This window comes from Mixophyes fleayi, chromosome 3 (assembly GCF_038048845.1).
Source record: "Mixophyes fleayi isolate aMixFle1 chromosome 3, aMixFle1.hap1, whole genome shotgun sequence".
NCBI classification, from domain to species: Eukaryota; Metazoa; Chordata; class Amphibia; order Anura; family Limnodynastidae; genus Mixophyes; species Mixophyes fleayi.
Window position 1 is genome coordinate 293,138,922 of NC_134404.1, and position 18,017 is coordinate 293,156,938.

Here is an 18,017-nt window from a genome sequence, read left to right on the forward strand (position 1 = left end):
TAGCCTAATGATTTCGAGCACATTAATAAAATGTTAGGACTGAGATTTTCATTTTGAAATATTTGGCTGGTTTCCCTGGCACTGAATGGGATTTAATAAAATGATATACACTGCAAGAATAGATTTGACAGAATTGGCTTTGAATACAAGTGTTTTGCCTAATCATAAAAGCAGATGACATCAGAGATAACCAGGGCAGTGATGGTGTTTTCAAATTAAACTGGACTTTTTATGGAAAGAAGAAAAGATTTGTTCGCTTTACTGATATATGTTATTCAAGTGCTGTGTCATAAATCACACTCCTTTCTCAGCCAGGACTCATATTCTTAAGCTTTTAATGACCTATAGAACGATTGGGGAAGTGAATATATCTTAGCTAAATATTTATAGAAGGGTGCCTGGAAATGTACCGTTCTGGGCCTTGTTAGACGGTGTTCCCTGCTAGCTACTGGAAAATATATACTTTCTCTGTTTGTAGTAACGAGGATTACACATTTCACCAGTGTGTATAGGCAGGTAAATATTTGGACATTGGGGTGGAATGTTCCACCACCTGCATTGATTTAAGGTGCTATAAAGTATGGAGGATGGAATCTCTTTGTTTATGGATCAATGAGCATGTTTAAATGTAGCATATATCAATGTCCAGAGCAGACACTCTTATTGTACTGTTAGATGTTGAAGTATATTCTATAATGCAGAAAGTAAAACTATTCCGTAAACTTCCAAATGTTAAATGTCATATCATTTTATTTTTGCTGTTCTAATTAATTTTCCATGATTATACTTCTACAATTTGCACATATGATTAAAATGTTCAAGTTCACATTATCTATATCAGGATAAAATATTTGAAATATTTGTATAAAATCACGTTTTTGTATGCTACACTCATAAATAAAACCAAAACGACAATATGTTCATGTATTTTCCTTTGTAATATCTTGGCAACTTGTACATACCAGGATGCTGATATGCTTTATGAAATTTACTGAGGAAGAGGGTGACTGTTTAATAGTTTGATAGTCACCAGACAAGGGGCTAGATTTACTAAGCTGTGGGTTTGAAAAAGTGGAGATGTTGCCTATAGCAACCAATCAGATTCTAGCTGTCATTTTGTAGAAAGTACTAAATAAATGACAGCTAGAATCTGATTGGTTGCTATAGGCAACATCCCCACTTTTTCAAACCCGCAGCTTAGTAAATCTAGCCCAAGGTGACAGTTCTGTGATCTCTACCACCAACCCTCTCAGTGCCACTGCACATGCTTATAACTGCAATGTGCCCTCTTCATTATGCCATTTTTGACCTCATTGCCTTCACAACTTTCTATGCCAATTTACTTAGGGACTGCACCCCACTGTCTCAAACTCACAGTACTTAATTCCCTATTTTCGGTCCACATTACACAGAGAAAATAATGTCCTCCGCTCTGAAACAAACAGCATATAAATCACTGTGTATCAGCATATAAATAAGTAGGAGAATTTTGTGCAGAACATAGCTATAATGGGGTAGGCTCATCTGCCAACGTCAAGGCATCTCCTGTGGGTGAGTCTCTAGCATGTTTAGCAACAAGTGTACCTCAGAATATAATAGTTAAAACCTTTCTGAGTCTCCATTTTCAAAGAATGCAGCAACCAATGAGGTGAGGGTCTGACTCCCAAAAAAACAAATTAGAATCAGTGAAACCAAGGTGTGCCCCTTTAAATGAATGAAATGCATAAAGTGAATAAAATCATTTGAGAAAGAGCTGTCAGGACAATTAAGACCACTGTGTATGTAAGAACCAAAGAAAAGACAGACCATCGCTCTAAGACAAACATTATATAAATCACTATGTGTCAGCATATAGATAAGTAGGAGATTTTGTGTACACTATAGCTATACTGGGATAAGCTCACCTTATATTACACAGAGAACAGTGATATCCTTGGCAGCCACATTGCACATTGAGACCTTCCTCCGCAAAACAGGAACCTAGTTGCTGTAGTTGTCCTGTGCTCCCCCATAACTGATCCACAGGGCTCCTGAACATGATTATAGAAGCTGTCTACTCTCATCACTATTCTTCTTATTATTATTAATATATATAGCACCCATTGTAAAGACCCCATTGCCATCTATTCTGCACTGATACCATATTAGCAGCCAGACTGCACAGAAAACAGACCCTACTTTCTTAGTCACATTGCACAGAGACCTCCTTCACACCAGTTAAATTACTTAGATGTTGGGCACATTCGGGGTGAGAGAATCTTACTCCCCTGTTGTATTACAAATGTTTGAACACAACATCACAAAGTCGTACTAAGTATATAAAAGTCTGGAAGAAAGATGTAATTGTGGAGAATCAAAATTTTCATACCAGTCGGTACTGTTACTGTTTGATCATTAGTGCCTTTATTATAAACTTGTGTCACTATACATATCTATCTCTATCTATCTATCTAATGTATATATTTTCTGTGCGTTCTTTTGCGAATTTATAATCCACATTTGCTTTTTTTTGTAAATCTTTTTTTATTGTATACAGTACAAACAAAACAACAGCAGAGGTATCGAGTACACATAGCATCTAATATGCCTGTCGACATATACAGAGGATATCTGTAGGATACTGTGTTAAATACTATGTTAAATACAAAAGCATAATTGTCAAAAAGTCATACAAGACTGTATACTTCTTACGCAAAAGTGGGCATAATCATAGAAAAACACATGAGAATATACACACACATACGTGTATATATAAATACAAGTTAACCCGTGCATGATACTCATGCATTCTAGTCAAATCAAGCTACTTAAGGTGTTAAAAAGGTTCTTGTCATGCATTTGGGCCTAGCCCAGGCCTCCTCAGGGGAAGAGCGTTAGTTCCCGACGCAAGCGCCCTTTTTTAACGTGGTTTTGTCCACATGTCACCACCTCATCATTTTTCTCCATCACCTCATCCTTCATCTTCATCGCCACATCCTTCATCAAGCTACTTAAGGTGTTAAAAACTCCCCACTGTCACCCCTGGCAACCACCAACCACTCCCAACTGTCACTTCTCCTTCAAGAAATATATAGGTCAGTGTATAACTCTGCCCAGCAGGTGGCGCTGCAGCTTGTTTTTTTTTTTCACACACACCACTAGGCATTTATATAGTAGATATATATATATATATATATATATATATATATATATATATATATTGATTAATATGCTCAAAAACGTGAGCCTCATAGGCTTTGGACGTATCATGCAGTGTTTTGTGTAGTAGAGTACTGCAGACCTACACCCAAATTCAACAGCACACATCTCCATGCCTTGATGAATTCGGTTGAAATGTGTGAATTTTAAGCCAAGCCCAGATTGCGCTCCGTATGTGTGTTTTGATGAATCAGGCCCCACATGTATATTGATGACTGATTGGTATGTGATGCCTAAAAGAACTCATAGCTTAATATCACTTTTCTGTCCATTGTGTATGCACTTTAAAGATTTTCATGAATTATGTTTAGTGGAATTAAAATTGAATTATTTACTCTCTGTGCAGAAATTCCTTTCTATGTTTGGATTTTTGCTATGGAGATAGGCTCTGGTTTTAGAATGTAAATTGCCTGATACAAATGTTTTCTTTTGTTGAATCTGCAATTGTTGTTGCAAAAAGTATAGAGAACCATTTGCAATGGAGGTACCAGATGCCAGTAGTCTGCAAGTCCATACATTCAGGGCTGGTAAAATTGCTTTTACCTCTGTTTCCATACCGATAGCTTGTTTCTTTTTCCTTTTTTACCAAGTTGTATAAACAAGGCAAGGCTGCAGTAGAAAGTCACAGGATTATGTGAAATGATTCCCATCTCGCAGTCTAAAACATACTTGCCAACTCCCGGAAAACAAGTTTCCGGAAGAGGGGGCGTGACTGGAGGGCGGGAGGGGGTGGGGCGTGGCCATTCGTGGCATTTTGGCCCCACCCCCTGCAAAACTGTAATTTGCATCGGGGGGGGTGGCAAAATGACGCGATTGGCCTCGCCCCGCCCCCTCCTGCCCTCCAAAATGGCGTAATTCACAGCGATTCTCTGTGATATCCGGGAGAAATGCCAGCATTGACCCGAATTTCGGGAGTCTCCCGGACTTTCCGGGAGAGTTGGCAAGTATGGTCTAAAAGTCACATGTGTAGCTGATCCCATATGGAACCATTGGTTACATATCATACGATTGAATCACACACAATTTTGCATCTAAAAATCTCTAGTGTAGCATTGTCTTGAAACAAAGTAATACAAAAGTTTTTTTTAACAAGAGAAAACCTATTTTAATGTCTATGTTTTTGTAAGAAATACTCATCAACGCCATTTATTTTACAGAGCAGTATGTTTTGCTGAACACACAAGCTTATGCACAGTAAGATTATTTGAAGATATTTCATAAAAGTTAATCTTATACTAGACTCATACTTTACTGTATTGTGCGATGGTTGATTGAAGAAGCTTCTGAAAAATTCTGCAGCAATCTTAAGCTCAGTTAGAGATGCTGATTTGTTTTATGATTGTACAAGATTTCTCCTATCCAAACGGAACATTTGCAATGTGTTGCCCAAAACCTATTCTTTAGGGCCCAATCAAATGCTGCAAAACAATAGATTTCATTCCTGAATCATAGATGTCCCTTTCTTTGAACTGAACCTCGGAAAAGACATTGGGCGCCAGGGGAACTAACATCAGGAACAAATGCTATGTATTTATTTTTCATTCTCGTCCATCTCTTGTTTTCTCTTTAATGAAAATACTGTCTGCACATGGCCCATATCTAATGGCTGTGACATTTCACAAAGTTTTAAAGGTCAGTTTGAGAATGATTGAACGAAAACTGTAACCTTCTGGGTCTGTGTCATTCCTTTAGTTGTCCCATTTTCCTTAGGGCAGGTTCTATAAAGTAAATATACAACTATTGTTTACAAGGCACAGCTCAAATACACAAGTGGCCGTTTATTAATGAAAGAAAATGATAATTTTCCTGAATAATCTATTTGTTACATATAGTATGTGTCAAGGCAAAATAATGTTTTTGTGGTAACTAATGACATTAAAGTATAGGGGCCTGATTCATTAAGGAACTTAAATTAAGAAGTTTCTTATTTAAGTCTCCTGGACAAAACCATGTTACAATGCAAGGGGTGCAAATTAGTTTTCTGTTTTGCACATAAGTTAAATACTGACTGTTTTTTCATGTAGCACACAAATATCGACTTAAAATTTCAGTGTACAAATAAGCTATCAAGTATTTGTGTGCTACATGAAAAAACAGTCAGTATTTAACTTATGTGCAAAACAGAAAACTAATTTGCGCCCCTTGCATTGAAACATGGTTTTGTCCAGGAGACTTAAAATAAGAAACTTCTTAATTTAAGTTATTAATTAATCAGGCCCTAGATGTCTTTCTGTACAGAAGGTGTCTTTATCTTTAGATTACTTAACCAGTTTACAGGAATCCTGTAATTATGTTGGTAAAATTATCTAGCGTTTAGAAAGTAGTTTGATAATATTAGGAGCCATGTTGACATATTAAAGGCAGAGCCTGATTAAGGGTTCAGGCCGTTCTAGGCTACGCTCATAATGCCCCCTTGTCTTCCATACCAGACTTTTAAGCGGTAGGCAAAAATAAATTTGTCTTGAATTTAAAATCCGTTTTCCTTCACCCCCCACCAATATTCAGATTTGCATGTTTATGATACACAGCTCCGCTTGGCTTTTTAAAAGGGTCACAGCAATCTTTGTCACTTATTTCGTATAAACTAAAATCAGAACTATATAGTGGAACAGAGGTCTGACCAAGCGATGCTGAGGGTGAGGGTGGAAGGTGCTGTCACACCTGCATGTGTTGCCGTCCTTGTCTCGCCTACTCGCTTATCCTCCAGCGCTCGCCGAGGATGGCTCATTATCTTCAGTCTTTACCATGGGAATACATCAAGATTAAAACCTTACTACATTTTTTATTTTACGTTTTCTTTTTACTTTGGAGAATAAATATTCTCTTATATTTTAAAATGAATTTCAGTTTATGCTTCTCCCTGTCACAATTTTACACCCCCAAAAAACTGCAGCCTAGTCAGCCTATTGGATAATCAGGCCTTGTGGCCAGGAAATATGTGCACCTATTTTAGACTATAGAAAGAAATTCAAAAAGTGTATTAGTGATACTACCGCAGCCTGTCTAGCGGCAAGAACATGTTTAACAATATGGTGGTAACCTTTAGAAAAGTGTGTCAAATTAGCCTGAACCATATGCATACTTGCCAACTCTCCCAGAATGTCCGGGAGACTCACGACATTTGGGTCGGTCTCACGGACTCCCGGGAGAGGTGGCAAATCTCCCGCATCCTGATTCTGTATTCCCAAAATGACGCGATTCGCGTCATTTTGGCCCCGCCCCCGCGGAAAAAAAGTAATTTCCGTCGCGGGGACGGAGCCAAAATTATGTTATTGGCCGCGCCCGCCCCATACCGCCCTCCAGTCACGCCCATCTCCCGGAGAGAACTTCGCAAAAGTAGGTAAGTATGCATATGTATGTATTCAACCTGGATCTACTGAAATATTTTTTGCCAAACCATTGATTTATGAGTTGTGAAAGTCATTGTTTTCAAACTGTATTGGTGACATCATTCCAATATTGAATTGAAACTAATACCTGTAATGGTAAACTTTTGAGTATTTTCTATTTTTCTGCAGTATACAATAGCTCATCAACTAGGGATTGTTCAGATGAGCATATTTACAGCATGTGTTCCATCATGTTCCCCAGGATTCTCAGTGCAAAAATGTGAAAAGATTCCACAGACACCAACACATGCCTCCCAAATGTCCTGATTGAAGTGGGACAGTCAAAATGTTTTTTCTATGGGAGGGAATATTGGGGGAAGGGAGGTATGTAATGGACAACCTTGCGCTTTACAGTGCTAGGCAGCCCTCTGCGGTGTGGTCACACCCCTATCACGCTTGGCCATGCCCCCTGTCCTGGTGTCAGGGACAGACATGTTGGGAGGTATGACAACAGCAACAAGGCCACCCCACTGCCCCAGTATGGAATAAAGAGAAATATTGGGGAAAAGAAGTAAGAAGGGCTTTAAACACATGCTAAAATAATTATTCTTATAGAAACATCAGCAGTTAAGCTTGTCTAAGATGGAAGTAAACACAGGTCTTGTAGTAAATACAAGTACTGGCTTGCTTGGAATGGGATAACCATATGGTGCCTTTCAGCACTGAATTCAATTATATATGATAAAATAGAAAATATGTGCAATATGTTAAATCCAGCTGAAGTGGACAGCTACAAGTGTCTCTGTGCTGAAAGAGACTGAAGGACACTGGATTTGTCCTTCAGGTAAGTGTTACTCCATAACAAAGTGCTTGTGTATAATTACTACAAGAAATCAATGGCAGTGGAATCATAGAATGAAGTCCCAGCAGAGGCTCTATTAATAGACAGGGATTACTGATCACATACTTATATAGGTATCCATTAAGCCAGCAGTGAACAATACTTTACGCCAATTCATTCAATAGGTTTTGTATACTGAAGTACAGCAATGTTACAGTAAGGAATAGTGTCTCTATTTATATGTGTACGGGAAGTCATGAGGTGAAATTCTCAGTTGTGCATGTTGTAATATTAATAAATATTCAGATTGTCTTTTTATATATGTAAAACATTCAAAAAATGCAGGCTGTTTTGTTACCCACACCTCCCAGCAATATCGTTTATAAACCAAAGTCCAACAACTCTTAGAGGTATATGCAAATATCAAGTCAAATGATGACTGGAAAAAGTTCTGGCGTCAAAGATACTGACATGAAGCATGAGGGCGTTAAATAAAGACGGAGGTGTAACAAAAAAAACTTTTGTTATTTTTTTTTAGTAATTCGAAGAATGTTACTTCAAACAATTTCAGCAACATATTTATGTTAAAGCCTCATGATAATTCCCCTTTAGATTGCTGTTTAAATACTTTACCATGACGACAGAATTGTTGCATACTGTACATGATTTTTGTAACCTGATTGTTTAAACGTGCTATGCAATGTGCTACTAATTTATAGATTTCATGATTCTTGTTTTATATACAATATATAGTATTGTATAACTTATTATATAACTTATTATATCATCTTAATAACAGTAGTTGCAGCAACAGGAATATGCAAAATTCCACATAAAATTGTCACCTGTAACAAACTGCATTATACTTATTTATATAAATAGTAGACTTTACAAGCTCAACCCAAGGGTGCTGCCCAATGTAAAATCCAAGTGCCAACCTGACTAGTATGAATCAGTAAAAAGAAAAGAGTTTAAAAATAAGGTGTTCTCTTTGAACATCTAAATGACACTAAAACTTTCACTATAAACACGAAATAATAATTTATGAGTCCAAAAATAATAGAAAGTCCATTTGTGATTTCAAGAATTGGAGTGAATGTCTGTCATTTCTGATCCATGTCGGAATGCATGTAATAAAGGAAAAAGAAAACAATAGTACAATACTAAACAGCTGTTGAACCAAATAATGTGATTAAATATTAAGTGCTCCCCACATTGTCCAAAGACTCCCCATATTCAAATTGGTGTGTTATCTGCCTGACAGCAATCTGTTTGAAATCTACTACATAAATACTTTGTGTGTAGTATGACAATGCTGTGCATGAGTATAATGTGTGTGAATGTATGAATTATTGCCCTGAAATGGCAATCTGACCAAGGGTGAGTAAAAATGACAATAAACTGAAGGATGCTAGTAGCCAACACTACTTAGATTTAGCAATCTGACAGGAATATTGAGTTACAACACATTATTTCCAGGGGGAAACATCTGTGTAATATTCTATATGTCATTGTAATAATTCTCAAAGAAATGTAAATAACTAGGAAGACAGAAGCATGTATGATGGCTACAGGACACAGAGATTCCAGCAGGGGTCATACATTTAAAACATGACTATCCAGTATAAAGTAGACAAATGCCCATGTTATGCTATACTCAGGGCTGCTAAGAGGAATTCAGGGCCCTGGTACAACAACTTCATGGGGCACCCCTTATAGTTGAGCATGGCAAAAGTGTGTGTGAGTGTGTTCATACAATTGGGCGCGTGGCTATGCATCATTGGGGCGTGGTTAGCAGGTTAAATGCGCTACGCCACCCTCCTATAGAAAAAAAAATCTGCATTGTTGTGTTTTCCATTGGCACAAGGGTGCAGTGCCTGCTCGTCGGAGCGTGACATATGTCCCAGCACTCCTGTCTTTCAGGACATCTAGCACCAGAGTGTAGTATATAAAGAATGCAGTGTGTACATAAATGATAAAGGGGTGGAGATTTGCGCTCACCTCCTAATGGATGCAGGAGCTGCAAACAGGACCAGGGATCCCTCCCTAGTAATACAATGGCAAACAAAATTTTCCTGTGAGCTCACTGACTGATTAATTATGATACCAATATATATTGTATAGTGTTCAGATATATATTGGTTGGTAACCTCTAATGATTGAATACTACTCGATAGTGTATAAGGTCTCTTTATTGATCCCTATCCATATATTAGCTAAGAACAGGCAAAAAGCATTTAATAAAACAATTATAGATCTTATTGTTACATAAAAATATGCTATGTTAAAATACAATTCAGGATAGAGCAGATAAATAAACAGTACTAGGCCTGGTATAACATATAGCGAGTCCACTAATGGACAAGCTCTTTGGATAAAATGTGAACTTTCGATTGCCTATATATTAAAACTAAAATAGAAAAAATATATATGAAAAGATATAAATGATATAAAATTATATATAGATATCTTAGGTATACAACCCTAGACAACGGAATTAAAAACAATTGAGAAATCTATAATGATGTTGCCTGACATCCCCAGGCTGGGATGATATGATGTTAATAATATAGTGTAACCAGATATCTCAATACAATCATGCAGTGATAGTTATGTCCATAAAATGAAAGTTCAGATTATGATGAGTGATCACATATAAATGGATGAAGCAGTGGTATCAGATGTAGCAGGAATGTAGCAATCCGGACCCCAAGGTCACTAAGTATTAATCGTGGATGATTTATTATCATGAATAAAGTCTTGGCTGGATAAATGCTTTGATATTGCTGGGTACTAAACGAATGGCGAGCAGATCATCCTGTGTTCAATATTAAGGTTCCCCATACAGTTAGGGCTATACTTGCGATTGGAGATGTAATGCCAGACTTGGATATCCCGCTCTGGAGTGGGCGCGAGTGAGCTGTGTCAGTGTCCAAGTAGAGTCCACATAAGCGGGTGATCAGTCCCGCTAATGTGGAGATGGAGCAGCGGTCCACGGGCAGCGTGCGGCACGCTTCCGGTTCTAACTTCCGCGTCTGAAGTCACTTCCGGTCGGGTTGCTATTGGCCAATAGACGGATGAAGGCGGAGGCCCAACGCGTTTCATCTTAGAAGACTTTCTCAAGGTAGATATTCCAATATTGGTGGGTGTTCCTTTATAGAGCTTCTTAGTGATGTAATAGTCTCTGATTGGGTGATAGCGCTGTTGATCTGTCTATGGTCCATGATTTGCCTAATCGTTCAGATATTTTGGCACTCAGAATATATGAACCTTGGGGTTCATAGTGCAGAATTAACCTGTAATGTGATGGGTTTGAACAGGATATCTATCAAGCTTCTGTTTGCATGCATATAACATATATCTCAGGATAACTTGATTGGTAACCTGCTACTATGCAAATACAATTAATATATGTATGTCTGACAACTGGAAATGTGGTATAAATTGAAGGGTTACTAAATAAATACATCTGCAAATAAAAAATTCACGCAAGATATATATATATTCTATTATACTAATCTGAAATTGTCAACCTTGGCATGCCTAAACAGTTTGTTTGTGAAGGTGTTTACAAGGATTGACTTCATGTGTACATATGGATTTGTACACATAGTGACTGGTCTATATGTTGAATGAAATACACAAAGTGTGTATAATAAATACAATATTATGCGTAATAATATATTCCCTGCATAGATATGTACAATAGATATAAATCTATGCATGGTTGAAAGCATGAAAGTGATCTGATATAGTCCCTGCATATAACAATACCTAGTTCATGGGATGTTCACATTGTACCTCCATTATGTAGTAAATATACATTGTCATGATATATTTGATGTTTACGTTGTGATGACAATGTAAGTTATACTGCCAATGCCGGTACACTTCATGCACGGTCACCTGCCTATAAATGCCAGTATAATCGTAGTCCAATTGGAGAGGTGAATTCCCACTGCACTAGGTGTTCTCGGGTAGTCTCCTATCCCGTTACTTACCTAGCTCCACCTTGCTTGGCTTCCAAGTTCGGGTGGGTTTGGGCATGGCCAGGGTGGTATGGCCGTGGGGTTTGGACCTCTCTCATGGATAAATGAAACAATACCTGGCCTGGCAAAGTGTCGTACAGATGGCACTACCGTGGGAGGACAATTCAGCACATCAATGCAAAGTGAGATCTAATTCTATGTTTAATCCATTAGGAGTGAGGGTTCTGATAAAATAAATGGCTTTGGATTCCTCCCTATTAAGTTTGGGTATTATATTACCCCCTCTCCAATTTTGGGCCACTTGTTTAATACCAATAAAGGTTGTGCCTTGATGGCTGCAGTTGTGGGTATCCTTATAGTGTCTGGATAGATGGTGATTTTCAAACCCTATCCTAATATTTCTTAGATGTTCCCTAATTCTAATTTTGAGATAAATGCCCATGTTATGCTATACTCAGGGCTGCTAAGAGGAATTCGGGGCCCTGGTACAACAACTTCATGGGGCACCCCTTATAGTTGAGCATGGCAAAAGTGTGTGTGAGTGTGTTCATACAATTGGGCGCGTGGCTATGCATCATTGGGGCGTGGTTAGCAGGTTAAATGCGCTACGCCACCCTCCTATAGAAAAAAAAATCTGCATTGTTCTGTTTTCCATTGGCACAAGGGTGCAGTGCCTGCTCGTCGGAGCGTGACATATGTCCCAGCACTCCTGTCTTTCAGGACATCTAGCACCAGAGTGTAGTATATAAAGAATGCAGTGTGTACATAAAGAGTTCACAGTCTTGGCCTGCCCCTTACATTGGGCAGAACACTCACCAAAAATTGGGATTGTCCCACTAGAATCACAACATTTCACAGACTGTCCTGCTCTCTTCTAACCTGTTCTTTTCATTTTCACCACCTGTGGCTGCTAGTTTCTTTAGTTGTGGCATGTGTGGATCCTGGAATGTTGGGGGCCCTATTTGGAGAAAAAATGGGTACATTTAGAAAATTACAACCAGCCCTGGCGTTAAGTCAATGGTACCCACGATTAATAATTAGGCCTTCCTCCAGCCCCAACATTAAAATAATAGTATTCCCATTTAATAAATAAACCTATTTCCCTCCCTCTAAACAGCCCCAGCAATAAATTAATAGTATTTACATTTCATAAATATACATATTTCCAGCAACCATCACTGCCATTAAGTAATTCATAGTTACATTTAATAAAGAGACCTCATTCTCCTCAAACTCACCTCCACATTCAATAGCCCCAAACCACCCCATCTTAAATTAATAGTCCCCATTATTAAATTGCCCCACTATCACCCCACAAACAAAATAGCACCTATTAGTTAGCCACCACCTAACTCACACACACTACATTGCCACAAGCCGCCTGTGCCATCATATACACTACATTTCCAGAAGCCCCCTGTGCCATCGCGCACATTACTGTGCCCCTTCATCATCACCACGCTGTGCCTCCTTATGATCACACTGCATGCTCCATGCTGCTTTTCCCCCCTTCACCTGGCCCCCCTTCATCACACTGTGCCATGCTGCTCCCCTTTCCTTCATCACCCTGTTCCATGCTGCACCCCTTCATCATTCTGTGCCATGCTGCTCCCCCCCTCTCCTTCAACACTCTGTGCCCCCCTTCTTCTTCATCACACTGTGCTTTCCCCCTCTTCTCCTTCCTTATACTGTGCCTTTCTCCCCCCCTTCTCCTTCATCACACTGTGTCTCCCCCTTCCTTCTTCAACACAATGTACCTTTCTGTTTACCCCCCTTCTTCATCACTCGGTGCCACACTGTGCCCCCACCCCCTTCTTCATCACACTGTGCCCCCCCTTCTTCATCACACTGTGCCATTCTCTCCCTCTCTCCCCTCCCCCCTTCATCACTCGGTACCACACTGTGCCTTTCCCCCCCTTCTTCATCACATTGGGCCTGAGTCATTAAGGAGAGCAAAGCATAAAAAAAGAGTAACATTTGCACCTGGGCAAAACCATGTTGCATTGGAGGGGGAGGTAAATTTAAAATGTAGGGACAGATTTCTGGTTGGGGTAGGGCATGTCCGAGATCAACTTTAAATTTCAGTGTAGTAATAAAGCTATTAAGTATTTGTGTGGTAGATGAAAAAACGGCCAGTATTTAACTTATGCGCAAAATAATAAACTAATTTGCACCCCTTGCATTGTAACATGGTTTGTCCCAGAGAACATTTACTCCTTTTGTGCCTTATTGACTCAGGCCCATTGTGTCTCCCCCCCTTCTTCATCACACTGTGCCTCCCCCCCCCCCTTTCTTCATCACTGATGATGCCTTTCTCTCCCGTCCCATTCTTCATCACACTGTGCCTCTCTTCTCTTCTGTCTTCTTGCTTCTTGCTGGGTCCTTTCTGCGCCGCTCCTCACTGAATGTTGGGCGTGACATTCAGTGCGAACAGTGCAGAGAAGCGCAAAGAGGGATGGCGGCACTGCGATTATGTGAGTATTTTTTTTTTTGAAGTGCCCTGCTCCCCCACCAATGAAGGGGGCGGAGCCACCCCCGCAAAAAAAAAAACAATACAAAAAAGACCAATGATAAAAACTATTTAGGTTTAAAAAAAAAAGAAAAAAAGAAAGGTCTGCAGTGAGGGCCCAAGCCGGGCCCCCTGGACGTGTCCGGACCCGGGTAATTAGGACACCCTCAGCGATCCTGGCTACATTATATCAAAAAAAGTATAGCTCTTGGGGGTCAATCTTCTTTTTGCCGTGATTTAACAATATTTTATCGCAGTGTCAACTGCACCCCTTCAGATACAGTTCCATTCAGTCTAACCTGATCAAGACTGCAAAATAAAATTAAAATAAATTGTTTAATTAATCAATTACTGTTTCTTAGACTTCTCTATCTGTTAACCCCATCTGACGATGGCCTTAATAGAACAGATGTCACAGCAGTACTAATACTGACTCGAGACTTTATAAATAGGGTTCTGCACATTATATTCTCCAGGACAACATGACAGCGGAACATGATTACAGGTATGTTCTATTAACATTTCTCTTCGGCAGCATGAAGTGTTAGTGGCTAGCACTGTTCGTTTCCCAACCATGACCTTATCTGTATGGGGTTTGTATATTCTCCCCGTGTTTGCTAGGGTTTCCTCCAGGTGCTCTGGTGTCCTCCCACACGCCAAAAACATACTGGTAGGTTAATTGGCTGCTGACAAAATTAACACTACTGTTAGGGAATTTAGACTGTAACCACCAACAGAGCAGAGACTGATGTGAATGACACATATTCTAGGTACAGCGCTACGGAATTGGTGGCGCTATATAAATAAATGGTGATGATGATGATGATGTCCAGTAGTACTTCCCTTATACGGCATGCTGAATAGGAGCAAATTGTGGAAATAACACCCAGAATGTATAGTTGACAACTTTCAGGGCATAGGACCAGGTTTTAAAGGTATGTCCCTGGAAATGTCCACATTTTCAATAGTAACCATTTTGACATTTTATTAAATAGAAGTATTTAAAATGCAAATAGAAAGGAATGTTATAATCGACTATGGTAAACTTGTTATGCTAGGGATTGTAGTGCTTCAAGGTCCACTAAGAGTATCATGTATGATGAGTTTAGATGGATCGGCTCAGCAACAAATGTTCCCTGGAACTTATAATAAAATGTTGGCAACTATGAGCATGCACAACTTCCAGGAAATAAATCTTCAGTGTCCATAGAAAGTATAAGCGTATACTGAAAGCATGCATTCAATAGTAATTGCAGCTAATGCCAAATGCAACATCTCCACAGAGTATTATCTCCTCGTGGGGATGATAAGGCATACTAACAGCCTCTGCCACTGACATATGGTTTCCCTAGCAACCATTCAGAGGTATGACATCACAACTGATTTATAACTTAAGCCCTTCAGGGCATTTGGATTTTAAGCATTACATAACTTGAGGATGGTTAGGAAGCGAATTGGATCTAATCAGTGCATACAGCTTTACTAGAATTAGAGTGGATTTCCCCATGTCTGTACCGTACTTTGTTTTCCTAATTCATGTTGTACATTCATTTGTCTGCAATAGTGCATTTTAAGGTAGTTTAAGCGCTGCCTACGTATTTTTTGTAGAGTATCATTTACATATATTTTCCTTCTACATTACAATTAAAATGCAATCACTAAAGTATAAAACTATAGGGGGAAGGAGTCTCTTCTTCAGGAAGGTTTCCAATTACATAGAGCAATTAAATGTTCCTAAACCCAAAACAGTCACCTGTATTTCAAAATAATTCGTCCTTTTAAAACATTTTACTTTAATTTGAGATAGCAGCTTGGCGGTTCCCCAGATCACCCACAGTGGCTATATGTGGCACCCAGAAGATTTTTCTGCATTCTCTGACACCTTTAACATTTTACTTGCAGCCAGAGACAAACCTTGTGGCTGCATTTGGGAACTGTTGCAGGGACCAATGCTGTGATTGATAGCAATGCTATCTGTATTTCGTCTACGGAACTTCAACAGCCACTGTCCTGATTGGTTGTTGGAGGATACTTCCAGCATCACAGCAATGACATCAGCGGTTGTTTACAGGGACCTATTCATAGTTGCGGCAGTAGGAACATAAGCTGGAGACCCCATCACTTGGGTGCTGTATTGGGTATATTTATTGGCCAGTGTGTGCTGCATTGTACACTGCTCATATGGGTCTATATGTGTGGTCACTGTGTCCAGTGTAACAGGGAGGCCTGCGGCTGTATACTATACTATGACCGAAATCATTACATTATTTTTCGATTATGCACTGTGCCTTTAAACTTTCAGTGCGGCCATTTGATTAGTGACCATAGGAAAACGTTCCCTGTGAACCACTACTGTAGCTTAACTATACATAGTTGATGAGGTTGAAAAAAGACACCAGTCCATCAAGTTCAACCTATTTTGGATCTCCTGCGATCCTGCACTTATATTTGAAATTAATCCAGAGTAAGCAACCGCCAATCTGTCTCAATTGTGAAAATCCCCCCAGACTCAATATTGCAGTCCTATTTTTACCCTATATCCACTACTATCCTTCATTTTAAATTAACGGTCGTATCCCTGGATACACCTTTCCGCTAAAAATTTGTCTAACTATTTCTTAAACATATCTATTGAATCTGCCATCACAACCTTCCCTGGCAATGAATTCCATATCTTGACTGCCCTTACTGTAAAGAACCCCTTCCTTTGCTGTTTGTGAAATTTCCTCTCCTCTAACCTTAGGGGATGACCACGTGTCCTGTGTATGGTCCTTGGGGTAAAAAGTTCCCATGATAGTTCTCTGTATTGACCCCTAATGTATTTGTACATAGTAATCATATCTCCCCTTAGACGCCTCTTTTCTAAAGTAAACATGCCTAAACTGGCTAACCTTTCCTCATAACTTAATGACTCCATACCCTTTATCAATTTTGTCGCCCTATCATTTTATTCTTTCCAAGAAGGTGAAGACTTTCAAAATTGATACAATCCAAGCACATTCTTCTGCTAATCTGAAATAGGAAGCGTATATGTTTTATTTTTGCACATAATTGCACTTGTTGTTAGATGCCACTAGTAGAAGAGTCAATGTTGAATGTTGATAGCTCTTTTTTTATTATATATTGTATATAATCTTATTTGAAAATAATTCATTTTGGAATTAGGGAGACAGAAGGACATCACTTCCAGATTAAACTGTATGAAATGGATCTCTTATATATGTGCCCTTGCGGGCCATCTGTTGCCCATCATTGCGTTTAAGGAACTAATGATGTTTGAATTGTTGTGAGCACAGGCCTGACAGTTGTTAAAGCCAGTCTAAATCAGGGAAGTAGTGTGAGGAGACAATTGTTAAAGGTGTTGGACAACCAGATAATTAGCAGAGAGGAGAGAATAGGAGAAAATCATTTCACGAAGCAGGTGTACAGAACAAAGCTAAGTGACTTAAGCTTTTGTTTGGGATAGACTGTAATGGAGAAATGTGAGACACATGAAGTTTGCATTGAACGATATAAGAAAGAAGAAAGAATTAGTGTAGTATCAGTTTCATAGCAGCGTAAGGACTCAGAAAGTAAAGTACAGTATTTTGATACTTTTTTAGATCAAATATATTAAAATTTTTAGAAACAGTTGCATTTATCCAGAGAATCAAGGATCTAAATAAATACAGAATAAAGGATATCATAGGTACACACGCTACATATTATATAGCATCATATAGTATTATAAAGCATCATATAGTATCAAAGGATATCATAGGTACACACGCTACATACACTTTTTTACATAGAAAGAGCATATAAAATTATAATGTTCCTTGTAAGGGTATTGGTTTGTATCTGTATATATACAGCTTTCAAGAGCCACTTAGCAAATTTGCTTTTGGGTCCCACCTAAAGTTTTATATATCGCATCATATAGTATTATATAGCATCATATAGTATTATAAAGCATCATATAGTATTATAAAGGGATACAGGCCAAGTAAAACCTACCATATACAGTGTGCAATTTTACTGGATATCACACAGTTACATAATTTAAGATATCACATATATAAAGGTAAAAAGTATAAGAGAGATGTATTTGTTTTGGATTATTTAGAAGTAGTCAGTTTGTTAGCATGAGGGTCTCCTAAATCCTTGACAAC

At 38.8% G+C, this 18,017-nt stretch overlaps 1 protein-coding gene and 1 pseudogene across 1 annotated transcript in view; one reads left to right on the top strand and one right to left on the bottom strand.

Annotated features, from left to right (window-relative positions):
- Window positions 1-18,017, top strand: part of SLC24A3 (solute carrier family 24 member 3) — a 311,310-nt gene that overhangs the window by 119,098 nt on the left and 174,195 nt on the right. The gene's annotated exons all lie outside the window — the stretch shown is intronic.
- Window positions 11,321-11,439, bottom strand: LOC142146801 (5S ribosomal RNA; annotated as a pseudogene).